At 36.2% G+C, this 26,312-nt stretch overlaps 1 protein-coding gene and 1 pseudogene across 1 annotated transcript in view; both read left to right on the top strand.

The window, feature by feature from the left end:
* Window positions 1–26,312, top strand: part of RFX7 (regulatory factor X7) — a 157,574-nt gene that overhangs the window by 42,572 nt on the left and 88,690 nt on the right. The window lies entirely within an intron of this gene.
* On the top strand, window positions 730–26,312 carry LOC129050120 (hydroxyacyl-coenzyme A dehydrogenase, mitochondrial-like; annotated as a pseudogene).

Below are 26,312 nucleotides of genomic sequence, written 5' to 3'. Positions count from 1 at the left end.
GCAGTCACTAATCTGTTCCCCCATTTCTAAAGCTTTTGTCACTTCAAGAATGTTATGTAGATAGGATCATAAGTCATCTTTTGGGATGGGCTTTTTTCACTCAGCATAATTCACTGGGTATTCATCCAGATTGTTCTAGTTATCAATAATTTATTCCTCTATTATGGAATAGTACTTAATGATATGGATATATCACAGTTTAACCATTCTCCCATTGTAGGATATATGGATTGATTCCAGTTTTTGGCCCTTATGAGTAAAGCTGCTGTAGACATTTGTGTACAGGTTTTTATGTGAACATAATCTGCATTTCTCTGGGATAAATGGAGAAATGTACGAATGTACAAATGTACTGTACCAAGGAGTACAATTGCTTGGTCATATGGTAGTTGCATGTTTAATTTCTTAAAAGATAGCAAAACTTTTCCAGAATGTCTGTACCATGTTACATTCCCACAGACAATGTCCGAGTGATCCCGTTTTTCAATATCCTTGCCAGTATTTGGCACTGATCCTCTCTAATCGCTGTTCTTATAGGTATATCATATGTAGTGATATCTCATTGTGGTTGTATTTGTATTTCCCTAATGGCTAATGATGTTAAATATCTTTTCATGTGTTGTTTACCATTTATACAAACATCTGTACTATTTGTATACACTCTTTGGTGATATATTTTTTCAGGTATTTTGCATACATTCTAATTTGATTGCTTTTTTTGCTGTTGAGTTTTGAGAGTATTTTTAACATACTCTATTTTTAACATATTTCTTTGTTGGATATACGTATGAAATGTTTTTTTACACTAAAGCTTGTCTTCTTTAATTAACTTTTTTTAAAAAATAAACTTTATTTCTTAGAGCAGTTTCAGATTCACACAAAAAAAGAACCAGAAGATACAGAATTTCCCATACATTCTCTGCCCTCACACATGCGTAGCCTCCCCATTATCAACGTCCTACATTAGAGTGGTACAGTTGTTAAAACTGGTTTACCTTCATTGACACAGTATTACCCACAGTACATAATTTACATTAAGCTTCACTCCGGGTGTTGTACATTCTGTGGGTTTGGTCAGATATATAATGACATGTATCCACCATTAAAGTATCATAAAGAGTAGGTTTACTACCCTAAAAGTCCTCTGTGCTCTGACTATACATTCTTCCCTCCCCTCTAACCCTTGGCAACCACTGATCTTTGTACTGTCTCCGTAGTTTTGCTTTTTCCCTGCATGTCAATAGTTGTAATCACGCAGTATGTACCCTTTTTATATTTGCTTCTTTCACTTAGTGTAGTATGCATTTCAGTTTCTTTGATGTCTTTTCATGTCTTGTATAGCTAATTTCTTTTTAGCACTGAATAATATTCCATTAATAGATATACCACTGTTTATCCATTCACCTACTGATGACATTTGTGTTGCTTCCAAATTTTGACTGTTACGAATAAATCTACTAAAAACGTGTACCAGTTTTCGTATGAGTGTATTTTTTTCTCCTTTGAGTAAATTTCATGGAGTGCAATTGCTGGGTCATAGGGTAGGAATCTATTTAGTTTTGTGAGAAACTGCCAAAATGTCTTCCATTTTGCATCCCCACCAGCAGTGAATGCGAGCTCTGGTTGATCCACATCCTTGTCAGGATTTGGTGGTGTCAGTATTTTGGATTTTGGCCATTTTAATAGGTATGTTTAGTATCTCATTGGTGTTTTAGTTTGCATTTTCCTGATGACACATGATATGGAGCATCTTTTCATATGCTTATTTGCCATCTGTACATCTTTGGTGAAGTATCTGTTCAGGTCTTTGTCCCATTTTTTAATGGGGTTGATTATAAGAATCTTTCTGTATTTTGGGTAAGTCTTTTATCTGACGTGTCTTTTGTAAATATTTTTTTCTCCATCTGTAGCTCAACTTTTTTTTCTCTTGGCAGTGTTTTCTGCAAAACAGAAATTTTTAATTGTAATGAAGTCCAGCTCATCATTGCTTTCTTTTATGGATAGTGCATTTGGTGTTATATCTAAAAAGTCACAAACACAAGGTCATCTAGTTTTTCTTCTATGTTGTGTTCTAGGATAAAGTTTTGCATTTTACATGTAGGTCTGTAATCCATTTGAGTTAATTTTTGTGATGAGTGTATGATCTGTCTGTAGTGTTTTTGTTTGTTTTGTTTTTGCATATGGATATTCACTTCTAGCACTATTTGTTGAAAAGACTGTTTTTTCTTTGTTCTATTGCCTTTGCTCTTGTGTCAAAGATCAGTTGGCTATATTTCTGTAACTCTTCTGAAAAGGACTGTAGAGGATTGATATACTTTCTTTTTTAAATGTTTGGTAGAACTTACCAGTGAACCCATCCGGACATTTTGCTTTTGGTTTGGAAAGATTATTAATTATTGATTCATTTTCTTTAACAGCTATAGCCCTTTTGACATTTCCTATTTCTTTTCTAATTTTGCAGATTTTGTCACCCAGGAACTAGTTCATTTAATGTATGTTATTACATTTGTTGGCATAGAATTGTTCATGTAATTCCTTTATTATCTTTTTAATGCCAGGGGATCTGTAGTGATGTCCCATCTTTGATTTCCACCATTAGTAATCTGTGTATCTTTTTCTTTTTTAAGCCTTCTTTTCCTAGTTTCCTATGATGGAAGCTTAGGTTATTGATTTTAGGTCTTCTTTTCTAATATATGTAGTCAGTGCTATAAATGTCTTTCTAAGTACTGCTTTTGTTGTTTCTCACAAATTTTGACATGTTGCGTTTTCATTTGAATTATTTTACAGTTTCTCTCAAAATTTCTTCTTTGACTTATGCGTTATTTAGAAGCGCATTGTTTAATTTCCACATATTTTGGAATTTTTCAGCTATCTTTGTTTATGATTTAATACCTCTGTGGTCTGAGAGGAGATACTGTATAATTTCTATTTTTTAAAAAATTTGTTAAGATGTGTTTTAATGCCCAGAATATGATCTGTCTTGGTGAATGTTCCATGTGAGCTTGAGAAGAATGTGCTGTTTTTGGATGAAGTGGTCTATAAAAGTCCTTTATATCCCGTTGGTGGTGGTGTTGAGTTCAACTGTGTCCTTCCTGATTTCGTACCAGTTGGACCTGTTCATTTCAGATAGAGGGATGTTGAACTCTTCAGAACTCTTCAAGTGTAGTAGTCTATTCTGTTTCTCCTTGCAGTTCTCTCAGTTTTTGCCTTACATGCTTTGAAGTTATATTATTAGGCTCATATACATTTAGGATTGTTATGTCTTCTTGGAGCATTCTCCTATTTATCACTATGTAATGCTCCCCTTGCTTTGAAGCCTGCCTTATCTGAAATTAATATGTTAACTCCTACTTTCTTTTGACTAGTGTTAGCATGACATATCTTTTTCCATCCATATACTTTTAATCTGTATGTATCCTTGTATTTAATAAAGTTGGTTTTTGTAGACGACATATAATTGGGTCTTATTTCTTGATCCACTCTGACAGTAGTGTCTTTCAATTGGTGCATTTAGACCATTGACATTCGAAGTAATTATTTATATGGTTGGATTAATATTATCATATTTGTTATTTTCTATTTATCGTCCTTGTTCTTTGTTCTTATTTTTGTCTTCCTCTCTTTTTTGTTTTGCCTTTCGTGGTTTTGATTGAGCATTTTATTTGATTCTATTTTATCTCTTTTATTGGCATACTAGTTATATTTCTTTCTTTGCGTTTTTTAGTGTTTGCCCTAGAGTTTTCAGTATACATTTACAACTAATCCAGGTCCACTTTTAGATAATGCTATACTGCTTCACAGGTACTGTGAAACATTATAATAACAAAATAATCCTAATTCCTGCCTCTGGTTTCTTATATTACTACTGTCATTAATTTTGTTTATATAGAAGCATATGTGTCTGTATAAAAGCATACATAATTCAGTACATTGTTCCGGTGATTGTTTTGAACAAATTATCTGTTGGATCAATTAAAAATAAGAAACATTTAAAACTTGATTTTACCTGCACTTTTTCCTTCTCTGATGCTTTTTCCTTATTTACACAGATTCGTGTTTTGACCTTCATTATTTTCCTTCTCTCTAAAGAATTGTTTTTACAGTTCTTGCAAGGCAAGTCTACTGGCAACAAATTCCCTCGATTTTTGTTTTTGTGAGAAAATATTTCTTCTTCACTTTTGAAAGAAAATTTTCAGGTGTTAGTATTCTAGGTTGGGTTGTTTTTTTTTTTTCTCTTGACACTCTGAGTGTTTCACTCCACTCTCCTTCTTGCATGGTTTATGAGAATCGGATATAATTCTTATCTTGGCTCCTGTATAGGTATGGTATGTTTTTCCCCTAGCTTCTTTCAAGATTTTTTCATTATCTTTGATTTTCTGTAATTTTGAGAATTATATGCTTAAGTATAGTTTTTTTGTTTGTTTTGTTTTGCTTTTGACATTTATGTTGGTTGACGTTCTCTGAGCTTCCTAGATCTGTGGTTTGGTGTCTGACATTAGTTTGGGGGAATTCTTTTGTCATTATTGTTTCAGAAATTTCATGTATTACTCTTTTTCCTATCCTTCTGGAATTTCCATTACACGTATGTTACACCCTTTGTAATTGTCCCACAGTTCTTGGATACTCTGTTTTGGGTTTTGTTTTCTTTTGTTTTTTCAGTCTTTTTTCTCCTTGCTTTTCAAATTTGGTGGTTTCTACCGAGTTAAACCTCAAGCTGAGATTCTAACCTCAGCTATGTCCAGCCTACCATTAAGTCCATCAAAATTATACCTCATTTCTGGTAGTGTTTCTAATCTCTTGACATTTCTTTTTAGTTCTTATAATTTCTGTCTATTTATTTATATTGCCCATCTCTTCTTGCAGTCTGTGTACTTTATCCATTAGAACCCTTAGCATCTTAATCATAATCATTTTAAATTCCTGGTCTGATAATTGCAACATCCCTGCCACATTGGACTATGTTTTTGCTGTTTGCTGTGCTCTTGAAACTGGATTTTGCCTTTTACTGCCTTATAACTTTTTCTTGATAACCAGGTACGAGTTACTGAATAAAAGGATCTGCTGTAAATAGGCCTTTAGTAATGTAGTAGTAAGGTATGGGGAGGGGGAAGCATTCTATAATGTTATCTGGAGGTCTCAGTCTTTTGGAAAGCCTGTACCTCTGCCCTGTAAACTTAACAAGTGCTTATCAGTCTCTCCAGTGCCCACTTACTTGGAACAGGATGGCTAGACTGGTCTGGAGTTGGGTTTTGCCTTTTGCCCAGGTCAGTTATGCTCTGATAAAGCTCCAGCAGGATAGGCTCTGGTTGATTTAGTTTCTCCTGAGGGTAGCGTTATTAGGAACAGAATGCTTTGGCATATTTCAGAGTGATTCCTTTTCTCCTTCCCTTGCCTAAGGCCTGAAAGTTATCTCCAATATTCAGAGGAGGTTTTTCTTAAATATTCACTGGGAAAACCTGGTCAAGCTCTTGAAGGTAAAAGTGTGGAGATGCTTGATTACTGGATTTCCCTGGAGTTTATCTCAGACTTGTTCATTCTGAGCCTCTTGTAATTCATCAGTTATAGTTTGTTTCCCTGCTTTGGTACAGATTCTCATGGAGATTTGTGCTTGTGGGTTTCTGCTCCAGCAAGCTACAATTTTCTGCATTTTCCTATTAGTCTTTCCCATTTGGGGGGGTTTGTGATTTGACCCCTGACTTTACCACTCTGACAAATCCTAAGAGTAGTTGTTGATTTTTCAGTTTTTTTCAGCTTTTTTTCTTGTAGGGCTTAGTGTTGACTTACAGCTTCTTACATGCTGGACCAGAAAGCAGAAGTCCTAGCTCTTTTTAAAAAATTAATCTGCTTAACAGTCTTTTGTAGAGCATAAGTCCAATTTATCAGTTTTTCTTTCTATGGATAATATGTTTGGTGCCAAGTCTAAGAACTTTGCTTTGCCCTAGATCTGAAAGTTTATTGCTTTTTTTCTCCAATGTTTTGTATTTCTATGTTTTACATTTAAGTCTGTGATCCATTTTGAGTTAATTTTTCTGTAAGGTACGAGGCTTAGCTTGATGTTGATTTTTTTAAAATTTGTTTTAATTAGAGTAAAATGTACCTAAGATAAAATTTACCACTTTAGTCATTTTTAAGAGAACAGTTCAGTAGCATTAAGTACAGTCACATTGACTGTAGCCATCAACACTAGCCATCCACAGAACTCTTTTCATCTTGCAGAATTGAAACTCTGTACCCATTATTAAACAATACCACCTCATTTCCTTCTTCTAGTCTCTGATACCCACAGTTCTACTTTCTATCTCGGAATTTCACTACTCTACGTACCTCATAAAAGTGAAATCTTACAGTGTTTGTCTAGTTTGGGGTCTTTTTTAATTTTTAATTTGACATAGTTATTTTAATAGTACATGTATATATTTATGGGTAACACGAGATATTTTGATACAGGAATGCAAAGTGTAATAATCACATCAGAATAAATGGAGTATCCATCATCTCATGCATTTATCCTTTGTGTTACATACAGCCCAGTCATACTTTAGTGATTTTTAAATGTACAGTTATTTTTTACTATAATCACCCTGTTGTGCTAGCAGATGCTGGGTCTTACTCTATTTTTTTTGTAACGATTAACCATCCCCACTTCCCCACACCGCCCCCCACCCCAACCTTCAAGCCTCTGGTAGCCATCCTCCTTCTCTCTCTCTCACTTTCTCCCCGTGAATTCAGTTGTTTTAATTTTTACCTTCCACAAGTAAGTGAGAACATGTACTGTTTTTTTTCTGTACATGGCTTATTTCACTTAAAATAATGACCTCTAGTTCCATCTATATTATTGCAATGACAGCATCTTGTTCTTTTTTATGGCTGAATAGTACTCCATTGTGTATGTGTTCCACATTATCCATTCATCTGTTGATGGACACTTAGGTTGATTCCATATCTTGACCATTGTTAATAGTGCTGCAGTAAACATGGGAGTGCAGATATCTCTTTGACATTCTGATTCCTTTCTTTGGGCTATATACCTAGCAGTGGGATTGCTGGATCATATGGAATCTCTATTTTTAGTTTTTTGAGGAGCCTCCAAACTATTGTCCATCATGATTGTGCACCAGCCACTGTGTCCCACTCACAGTGTATATGGTTTCTCTTTTCTTCCCATTCTTGCCAGCATTTGTTATTGAGTGTTTTTCTGTGACTGGCTTATTTTACTTAGCATAATGTCTTCAAGGTTCATTTATAGTGTAGCATGCATCACAATGTTTTTCTTTTTTATGTCTCATGAATAATATTCTACTGTTTATGTGTATCATTTTTTTTGTCCATTTATCCATCAATAGACACATGCATTGCTTCCACTTTTTGGTTATTGTGAATAGTGCTGCTCTCAACATTAGTGTACAAATGTCTGTTCTAGTCTGTGCATTTATTCTTTTTGATACATACTCAGAAGTGGAACTGCTGGATCATATGGTAATTTTAATATTTTGATGAACCACCATACTGTTTTCCATAACAGCTACACCATTTTCCATCCCTACCAGCAGTACACAAGGATTCCACTTTCTTCACATCTTTATTAACACTTGTTAATTTTCTAGGTTTTTATATCTTTTTTATTTTTAATAGTAGCTATCCTAATGGATGTGGGGTGGTATCTCTTTTTTTAACCCGTGAGTGTCTGATTGCTTTAGCACCATTTGTTGGAAAAGCTGTCTTTCCTCCATTTAATAACTTTCACTTTTGTCAAAACTCACTTGAGCATATTTGAGTGAGTTTATTTCCAGGTTCTTAGTCATGCTTCACTAATGTATGTTTCTGTCCCTCTGCTAATAGCAGGGTAGTGACTAGCTTCATAAAACGAATTGGGAAGTTTTCTCTCATCTTCTGTTTTCTGTAAAGGAATGTGTAGAATTGGTGTTAGTTCTTAAATGTTTAGTAGAAATCTCTAGTGAAAACATCTGGGCATTTACATTCAATTTTAAAGTTTTGTTAGTCAAACTTGTGTCAACATAATGAGAGTGAAAGGGTAAAATCACTCTGGGAGGAGAAGTGAGAGAAGATAGTTGCAATATAACTGAAAGAAGATTAGTATTTGAGATAAAGACATTTTACAGATTTCTAAGAGAGAAACAAAATTTGGGCAAAAAGCATAATCAGGCATTTCATGGAAAGGAAGTGTGTTCAAAAACCTAGAGAAACTTGTTCAGACTTGTTAGTTCTCAGGGAAAGGCAAATTAAGACAGCCTTTTCCTACCCACTGGAATTGGCAAAACTTGAGTTTCCTGCTACTGGCAATTACAACTATCTGCTCTGAAAACTAAAGTGTTACTCACAACTTCATTTTATGTTCTCTCTCCTTTGGTGATGTAGAAAGAGCATTTAATTCAGACTAGGGATTTGGAGAAATTAGACAATATTTTTTGGTGTATGTGCTTTGTCTTACATTTTTGAAATGCTCTCCACAAGCCATAGAAAACTCTTCCTTCTTACAGGAAAATACTCTTATTTTTCCTTTATTGTCTTAATAGATGCCTTTATAGGCATTCAGGTGCCTTTTGGTTCTAGACAATATGATCGTTTTAGACGTTTCTATGTATACTACTTATTCTCATTGGTCAGTTACTTCTTTAAACTTTGTGCTTTGAGGTTCACAGATTCTTACGCAGCCTAGTTTGAACTGTAGCAGGTTTAGAGTAAGGTGAGTGACCCTGACTCCCATTTGATTTCATTAAGTTCCTTTTTTGGTCTTAAGAGCATAAGACTAAAATAAGATTATTTGGGGTAAGATTTTCATTACACTCATACTATATTCCATTGCCATTATTACTTGAATGTAGGTATGGGTAGATAGTATAGCTCCATAGATCATTGCCTTTTGGTTTCGATCAAATCAAAAAGGTGTTCCTGATCATTTAGTTATTAGACTTTACATTAAAATATTGTTAGGATCTAGACCCTCAAAGCTTTAGCCTACAGTACTCTCATATTGCTTACAAATATCTAGCACTGATTTTCCCTGGGTTTGTAGGAGTAGCCTTACCTGTGCTTTTAAATCAGCATTCTCCAACATGGTCTAATAGTTTCTCAAGATGATCCATGAAAATAAAGTGTTTTTTTCATTAGTTTGGGAAATGATGCATAGGATAGCTCTCCAACCCACTCTCAAATGGCTACAACGTATGTTAGCATATTATGGTTTGTGATCAGGCCAGGCTTGGTGGCTCATGCCCATAATTCCAACACTTTGGGAGGCCAAGGTGGGCAGATCACTTGAGGCCAGGAGTTCGAGACCAGCCTAGCCAACATGGTGAAACCCCATCTCTACTAAAAATACAAAATTAGCCAAGCATGGTGGTATGCACCTGTAATCCCAGCTACTCGGAGGCTGAGGCAGGAGAATCACTTGAACCCAGGAGGTAGAAGTTACAATGAGCCAAGATTGGGCCACTGCACTCCAGCCTGGGGCAACAGAGTGAGAGTCCATCTCAAAAAAAAAAAAAAAGGTTTTGTTACAGAAAAGAGGTCCCAATCAGACCCCAAGAGAGGGTTATTGGATTAAATGCAAGAAATCATTCAGGACAGGACCGTAGAGTAAAGTGAAAGCAAGTTTACTAAGAAAGTAAAGGAATGAAATAATAGCTCCTGTATAGACAGAGAAGCCCTGAGGGCTGCTGGTTTGCCTATATTTGTGGTTATTTCTTGATGATATGCTAAATAAGGGGTGGATTATTCATGCTCCCCTTTTTAGACCATATAGGGTAACTTCCTGACATTGCCGTGGCATTTGTAAACTGTCATGGTGTGGGTGGGAGCGTGGCAGTGAGGATGACCAGAGGTCACTCTCATGGCCATTTTGGTTTTGGTGGGTTTTGGCCGGCTTCTTTACTGCAAACTGTTTTATCAGCAAGGTCTTTATGACCTGTATCTTGTGCTGACCTCCCATCTCATCCTGTGACTTAGAATGCCTTAACGTCTGGGAATGCAGCCCAGTAGGTTTCAGCCTCATTTTACCCAGCTCCTATTTAAGAGGGAGTTGCTCTGGTTCACACGTCTCTGAGAGTTTCATCATCAGTCTTGTATTATAAGGATAGGGGAACTTAATCCTTAAATTAAAATCTAATTTTAAACAATATTAAAATCCTGGCTCATTTTATTTAACCCAGCAATTCCTAAATTTACCTGAACATTAGCCACTTTCTCTGTGGGTTACCTACGGATATTAGGAGGAACAGTCTTCACAAAGTGTACTTCTAGAATACTGGCAATATGTCACTAATCTGTACTAACTTTGCAGTATTCTATCTGTTCCAGGTTGTCATATGGTTGGCTTCTCATGTTTTCAGATACCTTTTATACTTGACTCCTGCCCATGTTGTATTATAATCCCTTACTGACTGTAATACATAAATGCCTTATTATCTGTGCCTGTGATTCTTGGTTTTAAGTGAAGAGCAATAAGATATTAGCTTAGTCACTTTTTTTTGGTGGGGGGAGGGCAGATATTGAGATACTGATCACTTTGCTGTCCTAGTAAAATCTAGAAAGAAATTAATCTGCATGTATCACGATTGATGGCAGTCTACCCAAGAGATTGGCAGTTTTATGTACATTTTAGATGTAAGCCCTGTCAGAATAACAGATGACCTCTTTTGTCTCTGTATGCTCACCTCTGAAACAGTCATTATACTTTCTTTTTCTTTTTTAGAGACAAGGTCTTGCTCTGTCGCCCAGACTGGAGTGCAGTGGCACAATGATAGCACACTGCAGCCTCAGACTCCTTGGCTCAAGTTATCCTCCTGTCTCAGCATCCCACATAGCTGGATCTATAAGCACACATCACCACACCTGGCTTGTTTATTTTATTTTATTTTTTTGTAGAGGCAGGGTCTCGCTGTGTTGTCCAAGTTGGTCTCAAACTCCTGGCTTCAAGCAATCCTCCTGCCTTAGCCTCCCAAAGTGTTGGAATTACAGGTGTGAGCTATAGCTGCTGGCCCAAACTTTTAAGTATAGCCCATGAGACATGCTGTGCCATAGACATACACTGTCCAGTACAGTAACCACCAGTTGCATGTGGCTGTTGAATACTTGAAACGTGGCTAAATCAAATTGAGATGTGTTGTAAGTATAAAATACACATTGGATTTCAAAGACTTAGTATGAAAAAGATCTTAAGTATCTCAATATTTATATTCATTGCATATCAAAATGTTAATATTTTGACATATTAAAATATTTTACTAAATGTAATATCTGTTTTTTACTTCTTAATGTACTAGGTAATTTAAGATTTCTATGGTTTGTATTATATTTCTATAGTGAGACTGTAGGCACTTTTCCCATGAAGTGATAGGTTTCAGAGACTAAGCCTGATTAGGTTTTTATAAAGCTTTCTGGTCTAGGGAAAAATTGTGTTACTTGGCAGTTTTGCTGTGTGGTTTTTGTTTTGTTTTGTTTTGTTTTTTGAGAAGGAGTCTCACTCTGTCGCACAGGCTGGAGTGCAGTGACGCGATCTCGGCTCACTGCAAGTACCGCCTCCCAGGTTCACGCCATTCTCCTGCCTCAGCCTCCCAAGTAGTTTGGACTATAGGCGCCCGCCACCATGCCCGGCTAATTTTTTTGTATTTTTAGTAGAGACGGGGTTTCACCGTGTTAGCCAGGATGGTCTCGATCTCCTGACCTCGTGATCCGCCCGTCTTGGCCTCCCAAAATGCTGGGATTACAGGCGTGAGCCACCACGCCCAGCCAGTGTTTTTTAAACTTTTGGCCGAAAAACAAATGATTTCTTATCCATACATTGCTTTGAAGTAGCCCAAAAACACACTACTACCAGACATTCCTACATAGAATTATGCTTTAGGCACAAGAAGGAAAATGAAAAATCTAGACGTTTCTAACTATATCCTGAATAAATTATTTTACCTTATTTCCACTAATAACTCTTCTATCTTTAAAAATATATCAGTTTTGATATCTTCCTCTCTAGAGCATCATTTGAACGTTGAGGAGATTACTTCATAATTTTTTGCTCTCCTTAGATAGCCTTCTCCTTTATAGATTGAAATGCTTTTAGGCTAGATTTTCTTTCCTTTGATTCTCTTACTGCCTTGTGGAAGAGAATTTTAATATTAACTGTCAAATTGGTTTTGGTATTTTTTTGCCTTTTGTTATAAGAAAAGTTCTGTGATTCTTGGGTTTAAGTGGAGGACTACAGGACATTGAACTTGGTGACTTTATTTTTTGGATCAGGTTTGGGATACTGAACCCTTTACTGCCCTAATAAACTCTTAACTCTAGAAAAGAGTAATAAGTCATGTCTTACAAGTATACCTGTAGGCCATTTTAGCTACAGTTTTAAGAAATGTTCTCATATTAATTTATATGAGACACTGGTATAGTCCGTAGTCTTCCCATTAAGCACCATTACGTGGATATGCCACCTTAATGGAATTCTCATTTTAACTTCAGTTCTCTAAACCATTTCCATTTTGGTTTTCTTTTTTATAATCAGTTAAGCACCTAATACCATGGGCTGGTTTAATGCTTTTCAGTTTTAAAAAAAAGACTTGTACATACATAGCATGTCACCTATTGGTGACACCTAAAGTACATTCAAAAAGTTGAAGTCACATTTATCCCGTTGTTTTTCTCAATTTAAAGATCTGCCTTATCTCTGACACAACTTTTTCTTTTTTTTTTTTTTTCTTTTTTTGAGACAGCGAGGCTTGCCAGGCTGGAGTGCAGTGGTGCGATCTCTGCTCACTGCAACCTCCGACTCCCTGATTCAAGCAATTCTCCTGCCTCGGCCTCCCGAGTAGCTGGGATTACAGGCATGCGCCACCACACCCAGCTAATTTTTGTATTTTTAGTAGAGATGGGGTTTTACCATGTTGGCCAGGATGGTCTTGATCTCCTGACCTCGTGATCCGCCCACCTCGGCCTCCCAAAGTGCTGGGATTACAGCACTTTTACGACTTTTTCTTAATGTAACATTAGATACTAAGCTGCATGGTTTGTAACTTCCTCTGAAACTATGCAGTAGGGGAAGAAGAGTTGTTTTCCCCACTGTGCAATTCAGTGATGTTATCTTGCCCTGTGTTTTAGCTTCTTTTTAAATGTTTTATATGTTATAAAAACTTAAACAATAACGAAAAGTTTAAAAAGCTTTTCAAATGTTTGAAAAGAAAGTAAAGGCTTAAAATCTCATCCCCCAGAGAGAACAGTCATCCTTACAAATGGGTCGCTGTGCATGCAGCTATCTCATGTTTTCATTTCATTATTTTTATGGAAATTGTTTCCTGTTCTGTAGACTAGGTAAATTTGCCTGTATTTGGAACCTGCACCTACCTCTGAAGGTTCAGCACTAGAGGGCACTGACCTTTAATTCAGCTTATTTACTGACAATATATAATGTTTCTATGACAAAGGAAGTTCCAAAATGGTAAGACTGGGGCACAAAATGTTCTTCTTGATTAAAATCCCAGTGTAAAGTGGAGGCATTATTATCAGACATAATCATAGCATTTTTAACTGGATGGCGCCAAATAAAAATCAGTGTGTGACCTTGTACAAGTCATTTTTTATCCTAATTTGTAAATGAAAGGGTTAGACTAGATTTAGTTTTAATGTAGCATTTATTAAGAACCTATTACATGCTTGTTATTATAATATGGCTTTTTATGTAAATGTTGAATCTTTATTTAAAAAACTCAAGATGTAGTATGCCTCAGGGGAAAAATGATTCATCTAAGTTAAGGGCATATAGCTAGTAGTTGCAGAATTGGAATTCTTCCTGTCAAGACCATGTTTTTGGTTCCTGCTATATTTACCTTGGTGTTTCTTACTAGATAAATTTATTTGAAGATCTTCTTAACTTTAAGGAGTATATTATATGTGCAAATGCTTTCCTGTTATTTGACATATTTGAATCCTGTTGACTCTTTGAGCTTTTAATATTAATATCAACCTGAAAATGTTTGCATTAAAGAAAACAGGGAAGGCATATAGATTGAGAATAAAGAGAGCAGCACAATTTGTTTAGTACTCTGCCTCCCCAAAATACGTATTTTTACAATCCTGTTAGAGCAAATTAGCTATTTTTAAATATTACAATGGTAAAATTCAGCATTTGGAGCAACCAGCAATCACATAAGGAAAGATACCTATACGTGGAAGGACAGCAAAAAAGGAAAATAACTCATTAGAAAGCAAAAATGAGTCATTATATCCTACACTTTCAAATAATACTCTTTCAGTATCACTCAGTGGTAACTTAAGTAAATACTGATTAACAGTCACTCAGTAGACTGGTTATAGTGGTTGAATCTTTGATTTACAGCCTTCTCTTGTAAATTTTAAGTTCTTCACAGTTTAAATCAACATCAGAAGGTTTTTAGGTCTCAGACTGCAGTCTCTTAGCTGTAGGTCCTACATGGTTTATTTGCTTTTCCTTTTAAAAGGATCTGCTAAGTCCTTCCTCTCTTTTAACTTTTTTTTTCTTTGTCAGAGATGGGGTCTTGCTATGTTGAACAGGCTGGTCTTGAACTCCTGGCCTCAAGTGATCCTCCCATCTTGGCCTCCCAAAGTGCTGGGTTACAGGCCTGAGCCACCACACCCGGCCCCCTCTTTTAACTTTTCATTGTAAAAAATTTCGAATGTATACAAAAGGAGAGAAAAGACATTGAACTCTCAGGTCTTTATTATTCAACTTTAATAATTAGTTTCATAGCTAATCTTATTTATCTGTAGCTCTTCATTGGTTATTTTGAAGGGAATCCCAGACATCATATCACATTTACAGTTTGTTTGAATCAGTGTCCTTATGGCTACTGGTGGATATCTCTTAAACTCTAGATCCCTTTAAAAAATTTTTTTCTTGAAGTTTTTTATTTGTTGAAGAAATTGGATCCTTTGTCCTGTGGAGTTTTCCCACAGTCTGGATTTGCTGATTTTATCTTCATGGTGCTATGTAGCATATTCCTCTTCCCCTTTATTACTATAAATTGGTAGTTAAATAGAGATATGTTTCAATATTTCAGCAAGAATACTTTGTAGGTGGTGTTGTATACTTATATTGGGAGGCTGAGCCCCTTTTACTCTAATGGAACATACTTCCTTGACTATACTGAACTAGACATATGTTGCTCTAGGGAGAGATGTTTTTCTTTTGAGGGCATCTGAGGTAAAAGTCATTCTAGGTCCCATTCTTCTTTTTCTTTTTTATACTGCCTCCACTACAGCATTCCGCCTTTGAACTTCAGGTTAGGGATTGTTGGGAAGAGGCTATTACCCACCTGTTGTATGCTCCTAAATTATTTAGTTAAGAATGTAGAAACCAAATGACTATTCTGAATAGCAGCAAATACAGTATATCTAAAAGAGTTTTTCCCATCTCTTTAGGTTTCCTGTGGTACATATAGCCACCGTCCCTACGAGAAGGGTTCAGCTAGCATTGCTGTATCAAGTTCTGAATATATCATTGCCCTTTTGTACCTAGGCTTTCTTGAGCATTCTGCAAAGACTTAATAAATGATATTTATAACATCACAATTTTCTGGATTTTGAACTAATTCAGCACTAGCAAGGCCATATTCTCATCCTGGGGGAGAGAAAGCAGAGTCAGTGTCCAGATGCACTTAAGTGATATATTTACCTCTAGCATTCCAGAATCCTGGAAAGCCCATCTTCCTGCAGTCCACCCCTTGAATCTGTTTTAATACCCTTCGACTTCTGTGGTTCTAATATATAGTTTGTATCAAAGACCATGATCCAAATACTTTTTTTCCACACTCCTATCCCTACTTTGCTTCCCTTTCTCTCCCTTCTCTTTCTTCCATCCTTCCTTTTATTGGTCACATGTTTATAATTGCCTAACATGTACCAGGCAAAGTGCTAGACTTAGGAAGCAGGTTAACAAGACATAGGCCTTGTGTGCAAGGGAAGGGATGGCCCACTGGGACATTTCATTATCTATATGAAAAAAAAACTATCACATCACACATGGAATCCAGAAAAACTCAGCCCCCAAATGTGAAAAGCAAAAGTTGAGAAGAAAATAAAATAACTTTGTGAGCTCACGGTAAGGAAGATTTTTTAAAACACTTCAAAAGCACTTTTCATAAAGAAAAATATTTGACTATATTAAAATAAAAATTCTCCTTGGACAATGAACACTGTTAAAAAAAAAGCAACATGCTGCTGATGGCGATGTAACTCAAGTAGTTGACAAAAGATTAGTATCTAAAGTATAAAAAGAGCTCCTATTAGTAAATAAAATAATAAAAACAACCATGTAGAAAAAGGGGTAAAGGATATGAGTAGGCAATTCACAGAAGAAAACTTAGTGGTCAGCAAATACATTAAGGTGTTCAACGTCACTGATAAAAAAATGCATTTTAAAACAAAATATTTCATACCCATCTGATTGGCAGAAGTCTGTCATTACCAATTTTGGAGAGGATAGAGAGAAATCAGTCTTATACACAGCTGATGGAGTATAGATTGGCCAAAATTACCTTGAAAGGCAATTTGGCAATAATTAGAAAGTTGAAGATCAACATACTGTAGTGTGTGTGCGTATATTTGTGTATGTGTCCAAGGAAAAGTCCTGCAATATGAATAACAAGATCTCCATACCAAACATTTGTTGCAATTTTGTATGTTACAGTACAGAGCTGGAAATACCGTAAGAGCCCATTATTAAAGAATAAATAAAGCGGTATGTTCAAACAATGGAATACTGTGCATATTAGTTTGCTAGGGCAACCATAACAAAGTACCACAGACTTGATGGCTTAATAGAAATTTATTTATTTTTTTTTTTTACCAGTTCTGGTGGCTTGAGGTCCAAGATCAAGGTGCCAGCAGGGTTGATTCCTTCCGAGTGCTGTATCCATTCCATCAGATACAGCACTTGGGGGTTAGGGCTTAAACATACAAATTTGGGGAGGGGTCTGGACACACAATTGAATCCACACTTCTATGTAACAGTTAAAATGGGTAAACTAGAATGTATCAAAATAGATAAACTTCTAATGCCTATTAAGTATTTTTTTTTTTAAAAAAAGAGTGATACATGCCGCAGAACTTCATGCCTGTGAAGTAAACAAAACTATTATATTGTTTATGGAGATAGTCAGCATTTGTAGTAAATGTATGTACATTCATGGAAATAATAACTTCTGGATAGCGGTCACCACTGAGAAAGGAATGGTGGAATGAGATAGGAAAAGATCCCATGGGGACTTTATCTGTAAAGTTTTCTTCCTTAAAGAAAAAAGGAAAAAGTTCAAGTTTGTTCAAACTGGCTAGCAGGTACATGGGTGTTATATTATTCTTTATAACTTTCCTATATATTTGGAGCCTGATAATATTTCTTAAAAAGCAAAGAAAATAATGAAATAATGTTATTAATAGAAGTTGAAAATTCATTTGAGTAATATGATCTAAATATCAGGCACAAGTTACCTTATGATAAAGTTTATTCTTCTGGTTGGAATTAGTTTTTATGTTTAGAACAACAATAAAATCAATAAATCTTTATAGCGTCCTATGTCAAAAGCAAGAAGTTTACTTTCCATACATAAAAATGTGTGAGCTTTTGAAATGACTCATTTGTAGAGCATTGAGTTGCGTATATTAGGGAACTTCTTATAATGTAACACAATACATAGCATATGTCATTTTGTTCTAGAGCAGTGGCTCTCAACTAGGAACATATGGAAATAATGTGGGGCAATTTTAGTTGTCAGAATGTCTAGGAAGCACTGCTGGCATTTAGTGAACACCATTGTACGATTCCAAACATCTTATAATGCATTTGATAAACCCGTAAAGTAAAGCAGGGTGCCATCCTAAATGTCAGTACCTGGTTGAGAAACATTGGTCTTTGGTTAATTTCCTTTCATGAAAAGTAGAGTCTCTTAAAATTCATAAGGGCAGGCAAGCCCTAAGAACAATGACTATTTCAAAGGCAACTTGGATTACAGAGAGAAACAGAATTGATAGTTTGGAATCTGTTGATTAGGTACTAGTAGTATCTATAGGAAGTTTTTTCTTAATTTTATGATCCTAATTATTTTTTATTAAGTAAAATTAATAACATAAAAATTAACCACATAAGGTGTACGATTCAGTAGCATTTAGTAACTTTACAGTGTTATGTAGCCATCACCTCTATCTAGTTCAAGAACATTTTTCATCATCCAAAAGGAATATGCATTAAGCAGTCACTCTTCATTTCTCCAACCCCAACCAACCACTCGTCTGCTTTCTATCTCTCTGGATATAGCTATTCTGGAGATTTTGTATACAGGGAGTCATACAATATGTGACCTTTTATGTCTGCCTTCTTTCACTTAGCATAAAGTTTTCAAGGTTTATCCATATTGTAGCATGTGTTGATACTTCATTCCTTTTTATGGTTGAATAATATTTCATTTTAATAATATATCACATTTTGTTTATCCATTCATCCATCGATGGTCATTTCGGTTGTTTCCTCCATTTGACTCTTGTAAACAGTGCTGCTATGAACATCAGCACATTTGTGTAGAGGTTTTTGTTTGCATTCCTATTTTTATTTCTTTGGGTGGAATTGTTAGGTCAAGTGGTAATTCTCTTTTTTAGCTTTTTGAAGATATGTCAAGTTTTTCAAGAGCAGCCATACCATCTTTCATTCCCACAAGCAATGTGCAAGGATTCCAATTTCTCCCCATCCTTACCAACAGAATCCATTATTTTTAAGAAGACAAAGTAAATGAATTTAAATGTCTTCATGGTGTGATTCCGAATGTTTTTTATTTCCTTTTTTTCTGGCTACACCTTTTTAGCATTAGCCACTATTATGACTATTATTATTTTTTTAAATATAAAAAATTTTGTTTTATAGCATATTAGCAAACGAAAGTAAAAGTAAATAGTTTTCATTTAATATAAGCAAGTATAAGGTAAAAATAAGTTTTGCTATGATGGACTGTGAGGCAAGTCACAACCTGCAAAAGGGATCTGAAGTCAATGTGTTTTTAACAGAATTAATTATTTTATAGGGGTAGAAGCTAAGAGTTTGATTTGTCCTGGTAAGGATAGAATGTAAGAGCTTCTTCTAGTTGATCTATTATAGTGTACCTCCTCTATCTCAGATTGTCTTTGGGTTAAATCTAGTATCTGGTATTCACAGATACCTCTGTTTCTATAACACAAGAAATTTGAATCAAGTATATAGGAATTGTGAGTCACTCTGACTTCAGACTTGAGGACTCCAAATAAATGTAAAAATAGCATTGAACTTTTGGATAGAGGCTAAACTTGGTGTTGGAAGGGATAAGTGAGAGTCTCCTAGAATATTTTCTGCGGTAAAAAATAGTTTATCAACAATTTGTTGAAACTGGGGAAACAGTTTCTGAAATGTTTCTAGCAAACAAGATATCTAAATGTTCTTTCTGTCATACTATTGCTTACATTGTACTGTATATTATATATGTTTGGCCCATGACTGCTAATTTATTTATTGTATCATGTTTAAATTTGAATAAAAGGAAATATTACATGGTATTTTTGTAACATTTCTTTGTGAGAAAGTAGGATTAGACTAAGTTTTTTTAATTTTTAAACACGTGCTTCCTAAAATTTATTATTTCTTTTGTGAAGCCCCCCTAGATAAGAAAGCTTTATCTAGCTTCACCCTATAGTTTGAGTTAGAGAAAACACAATATGCTTTCTCAAGCTATATCTCTGTTGCTTAAATTTTTATCTGCTTTATTGCTGGTGTTTTCCCCCTCTTCCCTACTACTTTATATCAATAACATTCTGATAATATGACTTGAGATGTAATTCTTGAAAGATGTAGAAGATGAGTAGTTAGCATGTTCCATAAATGTAATAGTTATGATACCACAGCACAATTATGGTACTGAAATTTTGTTTTTTAAAATATAATACCAAAATACCAGACTGATACTATTTAATTAAAATTTTTGTAAAAGTTAAAAATCAGCAAAACAGGAAGTTCAATGCCTGTCATTATCAATTATCAACAATCATCAATTTAAAAAATTAGAAAAATATTAATGTTGAGCATACATTGTCATTTGAACAAAACTTATTTGCAGATAAAATTAGTAATATCATTTTATTCAAAAATAAAAAATGGCTTCAGAGGCTGCCCGTCTGCTCGTCCCCACACCACACGCACCTTTCCTGCCTGGGTCTTGTTGTAGTCGCCGCGGCCACTGCACCATGGCTTTCATCACCAGGCAGTTCATGCACTCTTTGTCTTCCTTGTCCACATCCTTGGGCAAGAAAAATCATCATCAAGCACATGATGGTCATCAGCATCACACAGGTTGCTGCAGTGACCGGCCACACAGTAGTGTTGCTAGACCAGACAGAGGACATCTTGGCAAAATATAAAGAGGGAATTGAGAAAAGCCTTAGGAAAGTGACAAAGAAGTTGTTTGTAGAAAACCCTAAGGCTTTTGATGAATTTGTGGAGAAAACCCTAAGCAGCATATCAACCAGCACAGATGCAATATCCGTAGCCCACAGCACAGACCTGGTGGTAGAGGCCATTGTAGAAATCTAAAGGTGAAAATCAAGCTCTCCAAGAGGTTGGACAAGTTTGTTGCTGAACATACAACTTTTGCCAGCAACACTTCCTCTTTGCAAATTACAAGCGTAGCCAATGCTACCACCAAACAAGACCGATTTGCTGGCCTCCATTTACTCAACCCAGTGCCCCTGATGAAATTTGTAGAGGTCTTTAAAACACCAATGACCACCCGAAAGACATTTGAATCTTTGGTAAACTTGAGCAAAACCCTGGGAAAGCATCCTGTTTCTTGCAAGGACACTCCTGGGTTTATTGTCAGCTGTCTCAGGATTCAACACCTCAAGGAAGCAGTCAGGCTGCATGAATGAGGTGATGTATCCAAGGAAAACACTGACACTGCTATGAAGTTAGGAGCCAGGTACTCCATGGGCTCACTTGAGTTTCTAGATTACGTTGGGCTGGATTCTTTGCAGTTCATCATGGATGGATGGCATGAAATAGATACAAAGAACCCCATATTTCAGCCCAGCCCATCCTTGAAAAAGCTGATGGCAGAGAAGAAGCTTGGCAAGAAGTCTGGAGGAGGATTTTACAAATACATGTGATGCTCAGCTTCTCTGGCACTGAGAAGAACCCCTGTGAGCGCTTACCAGCCAGCACCCAAAGTGCCTGTGAGAATACTCTTTGGTCAGACATTCCCTCACACAGCACAGTCTATTTGATAAGCATTTTGATTGTAATCTATCTGAAGTTATTATTACACTAGATACAGTAGTAACAGATTCCACCATTAAGAACTAATTCCCATGTTTAGTCTGTTTATTGTTGTGTATTTTCTAAAAAGCTTTATACTGTTGGTGCCTTGGAACAAATGCTGTCATTTTTGTAAAGAATTGCCTGAATTCATTCTCTCATAAGGGGAAGATGCTTGCTCTGAGAGTGAGAGTGAGAGTATATTGTGTTCACTGTTGCTGTGTGGCAGTCACAAGCCATTGGGACAGACAGGGTGTGTCTGTGGAGTGCTCCAGCAAGCAGCACCTGAATCTTGCCTTTATGAGAACATTTTGGCCCTTGCAGCCTTGAGCCTTACCCTACCTTCTGGGCACAACATAAGATGTTATAGCTCCATTCAGCTGATCATCAAGACGCTGCTGCTGCATGGGTGGGCTTATCTCCATGTGCTTGGTTTGCAGTAAGAGGTCGGTTTTACTGGTCATTCAGTTCCACAGATCGTAATAATTACTATCTGTCTGGTTTTTTTTTTTCCACGAGAAATCAGTGTTGCAAAATTGCCTATAAATGGACTCTAATAAAATACAGTCTTTTAGTCTGTCAAAATTTGAATTGAAATAAACATGTATAAAATAAAAATGTTTAAGAAACCCCAAAATAATAAATGAACATTTAAATTATGAAATATTTAAAAGTCAAATATTATCTACTTTTATAAAGTGCAGGCTCAGATGTGCATTGGTGGTTTATTATTGAGTGATATGTGTATTTTTGTGCATATTTTTCCAGCTGCTGAAAATGCTTTCTTAACTAGTTGGAGTAATGGTAAAAAGATAGATAATTGCAAATATATTATTCTAACTCCTTTGTCCATAGGTAATTCCATTTCTTTTTTGATAACTTTGAGGTTTTGTTATTTGAAATTTTATTTACTTGTATTTTCATATATTTAATTTTTTAATCAAAGTTTTAGGAACTTATGATTTATTGACTCAAAAAGATATTACAAAACCTGCTGAGAAAAACCACAGTTACCCAAACCACTAACTCATTGCCTGTCAGAAAGAACCAGGTGCTTTCTCTTCTTTTACATCCCTACCTCTGTCCAGTGACAAACATTGGCCAGAGAGGAAGGGAGCCCTACTGATGGTGAAAAGTCCAGCTTCCTGCATTATCACAGAGGGTAGAGAGTGATTTCAAAGAGCAAATAGAAAATAGCCCGCCTAAATAGATTTAATTTCTAAGATGTCTCTTTTTAACTTTCTGAATATACTTTAAAAATATATGTATATAGTATCCAATTTGTGTTTCTTGAATGCAGTGTCTTCCCTTAACCTTTGTGAGGATTAAAATTTTGTTTTCTTTTTGCATAGTGTTATTTCTTCCAAGTAAGGTTTTCACCCCCTTTTTTCCTGTCTTTCATATTAGAGAGTTTTTTTCCATTTGTCTGTCCATCTGAGTATGTTTAAGAGTGGGGCACAAAAAGTTGATAGGAAGCTCTTCATGTGTAGATGGTGCTTCTGCTGTCTGATTCAGTAGGTCTGTAGTGGGACCCATAAATTTGCATTTTAACTAGTTCCCAGGAATACTGATACCGTTAGTCCAGGAATCATATTTTTTTAAGAACTGCTTTATTAGGGAGTGCTTTTGTGATTCACATCTATGGAAGGGAATGGATGGGAAGGAAACAGCTTGGGCAGAGGGGAAGTTGAACTGCAATGCTGAAGAGTTCTGAAGATAGAATGACCAATCAAAGCTGTCCCAAGTTGGGGGAAGGGGCTGGGCCTTAATATCCCCATGTTGATTAGTGTCTAGATATGGGCTGTCCCTGGAAATTGGTATGACCTTGAGAAGTGATATTTCCTTCAGCCTAAGCAATCATACCCAAGGGCACAGACACTGAATGCTGACAGACACCCATGGCTTTGTGCTGCACTGCATTGCACTCCCAGCAGTGGACAAAATTCTTTCCTGAAAAGGGGAAATGGAGCATTGCATTATGTTGTCTGTACATGATCCTTCCCAGTCAGCAGGGAAGCCTCATCCTGAGACAGATACTTTTTCTAATTTTTCCTTTACCATGGATTAATTTTATCTACTCTAGAACTTCATATAAGTAAAATCATATAGAATGAACTTTTCTAGGTGTTTTATATGGCTCCATATAATATTTATTAGATTCATCCATGTTCCTCTGTGTATGTATGGGTTTCTTTTAATTGCTGAGTAGTATTCCGTTGTGTGACTATGCCACAAAGCGTTTATTTATTCTTACATTGATATCATTTGAATTGATTCCAGTTTGGAATTATTATAAAGATGCTATGAACATTCTTTTTTCTTCAACATCTGTTTTGTGGACATCTAGTTTGATTCCTGTTGGATAAATACTTATGGTAGGTTTATGTCTAAATGCTAAACTAGTCCAAGGTGGTTTTGCCTTTCACATTCCCACCATAAATGTATGAGAGTTATGGTTGCTTCAAAGCCTTGCCAATATTTGGGTTTTGGGAATTTTAAATTTAAGCCTCCTAATGGTGTATTGTTGCGATTTTGATTTATATTTCCTTGGTGGCTTGGTTCCTTGAACATCTTTTCATGTGTTTATTGGACATTTGTGTACCTTTTTTGTGAAATATCTATTCCAGTTGTTTGCTGTTTATTAATTGAGTTACTTGTCTTTACTATGGAGTTGTAGGAGTTCCTTATGTATTCTGGGCATAAGTCTTTTGTCAGATATGTTTTTCGAGTATTTTATGTAGTTGATTTTTTTTACTGTCTTAATTGATGTCTTTCAGTGAATAGAAGTTTATTCTTATTTCAATGGGTTCTGATTTATTTTTATTTTTACAAACAGGGTCTTGTTCTGTTGTCCTGGCTGAAGTGCAGTAACATGATCAGAGCTCACTGAAGCCTTGAACTCCTGGGCTCAAGCGATTCTCAGCCTCCAAGTAGCTAAGGGCTACAGGCATGCACCACCATGCCTGGCTTTTTAAAAAAAATTTTGTAGAAATAGAGTCTCACTGTGTTGCCCAGGCTGGTCTCAAACTCCTGGCCTCAAGCAGTTTTTCCACCTTGGCCTCCCAAAGCCTTTTTTAAAATGTTTATTGCAGTGGGGCACAGTGGCTCACGCTTGTAATCCCAGCACTTTGGGAGGCTGAGATGGGCAGATCACCTGAGGTCAGGAGTTCAAGACCAGCATGGCCGACATGGGAAAACCCCCTCTCTACTAAAAATACAAAAATCATCTGGGCATGGTGGCATAGCTACTGGGGAGGCTGAGGCAGGAGAATCACTTGAACCCTGGAGGTGGAGGTTGCAGTGAGCCGAGATCACACCACTGCATTCCAGCCTGGGTGACAAAGTGAGACTCTGTCTCAAAAAGAAAAAGAAAAAAAAATGTGTATTGCTTCTGTAACCCTAAGAAATCTTTGTCAGCTCTCACATCATATTCTCCTATGGTTTCTTCTAGACACTTTAAGCTTCAGCTCAAATTTTTCTATAGTATGAGGTTTGTACATTTGTTTACAGATGTGTCTAGTTACTCCATCAGGATTTGTAGTAAGGATTTTCTTTTGTCCCTCGAATTGCTTTGGTACCTCTGCTGCAAATCAGTTTACTATGTAGAAGTCAGGTATCACTAGTCAAGTTTCATTCATACAACTTTTTCACTGCATGCAGTGTTACTTTTTTCTGGCTGCTTTCACAGTGTGCTTTTTATCTTTGTTTTTTGATCCTTTTGTCTATGTGTGGGTTTCTTTATAATTATCCTGCTTGGAATTTGCTGAACTTCTTGGATCTAGAAGTTTGTGTTTTTCATAGGATTTGGGAAGACTTTGGCCATTTATTAAACATTATATTTTTCTGTCTCATTATCTCTCCTCTCCCATTGTACATAGTTAGACCACTTGATATTGCACTTTAAATTTCTGAAGCTCTGTTTATTATTTTTAAAAAGTCTTTTCTTCACATTCAGTAGACCTATTGATTTTCCAGTTAAGTGACCCTTTTTCTGCCATCTGATCTCAAATTAAGGTCATCCAATGAATTTTTCATTTCAGACATTATAACTTTTAAGTTCTAGAACTTCCATTTGGTTTTTTTCATAACTTCCATTTTTCAGCTGAGATTTCCCCATGCGAACATTTATTATGACCATATTTTCCTTTAAATACTTGAACATGTTTATAATACTTGCTTTGAAGTCCTTGTCTGCTAATTCTGACACTTTGGATCATTCAGGATTTAGTGTCTGTGAGCTGCTTTTTCTCTTGACTCTAGGTCCTTTTTTCCTGTTTGTTCACTATAGTGTATTTTGCTTGTGTAATGGGCATTATCAGTGATATGTTATAGACTTTGGATTCTGTTCTTTTTCTCTGATGAGTGTTGACTTTTTGTCTTAGTAGACATCTAATGTGGCTGGATTTAAACCCCAACTTTATTTTTTCTGTGACAGGCAGCAACAGAAATCTCATCTCAGATCCTTCCACCTTCCAGCTGTTTCTTTTTGTGAAGAACCTTGGAGTCGTCCTCAAACTAGGATCATTCAAATACTGGGCGTAGTTCATATAGAAATTTTGGAGCACTTTCCTTTCTGGGATTTCACCTTTCACTTTTAAGCTGCCTTTGCAACCCCAAACTTTGTCCTTTTTAAGCTAGCAAGACAACAGATTCCTGCTTCCGTCTAAGTGCCCATTGCCACATGGGCTAAGTACCCTCAGGCAAAAGCCTTATAAAAATTCTACTAGTGCACTTTGGGAGGCCGAGGCAGGTGGATTGCTTGAGCTCAGGAGTTCCAGACCAGCCTGGGCAACACAGTGAAACCCCATCTCTACTTAAATACGAAAAATTAGCCAGGTGTGGCAACATGCGCCTGTAATCCCAGCTACTCAGGAGGCTGAGGCAGGAGAATCACTTGAACCCAGGAGGCGGAGGTTGCAGTGAGCTGAGATTGTGCCTCTGCCCTCCAGCCTGGGTGACAGAGCAAGACTCCATCTAAAAAAAAAAAAAAAAAATTCTACCAGTACAG

The sequence above is a fragment of the Pongo abelii genome, chromosome 16 (assembly GCF_028885655.2).
Source record: "Pongo abelii isolate AG06213 chromosome 16, NHGRI_mPonAbe1-v2.0_pri, whole genome shotgun sequence".
NCBI classification, from domain to species: domain Eukaryota; kingdom Metazoa; phylum Chordata; class Mammalia; order Primates; family Hominidae; genus Pongo; species Pongo abelii.
Note: the sequence above shows the minus strand (reverse complement) of the source record. Positions and strands in the feature narration are given on the sequence as shown.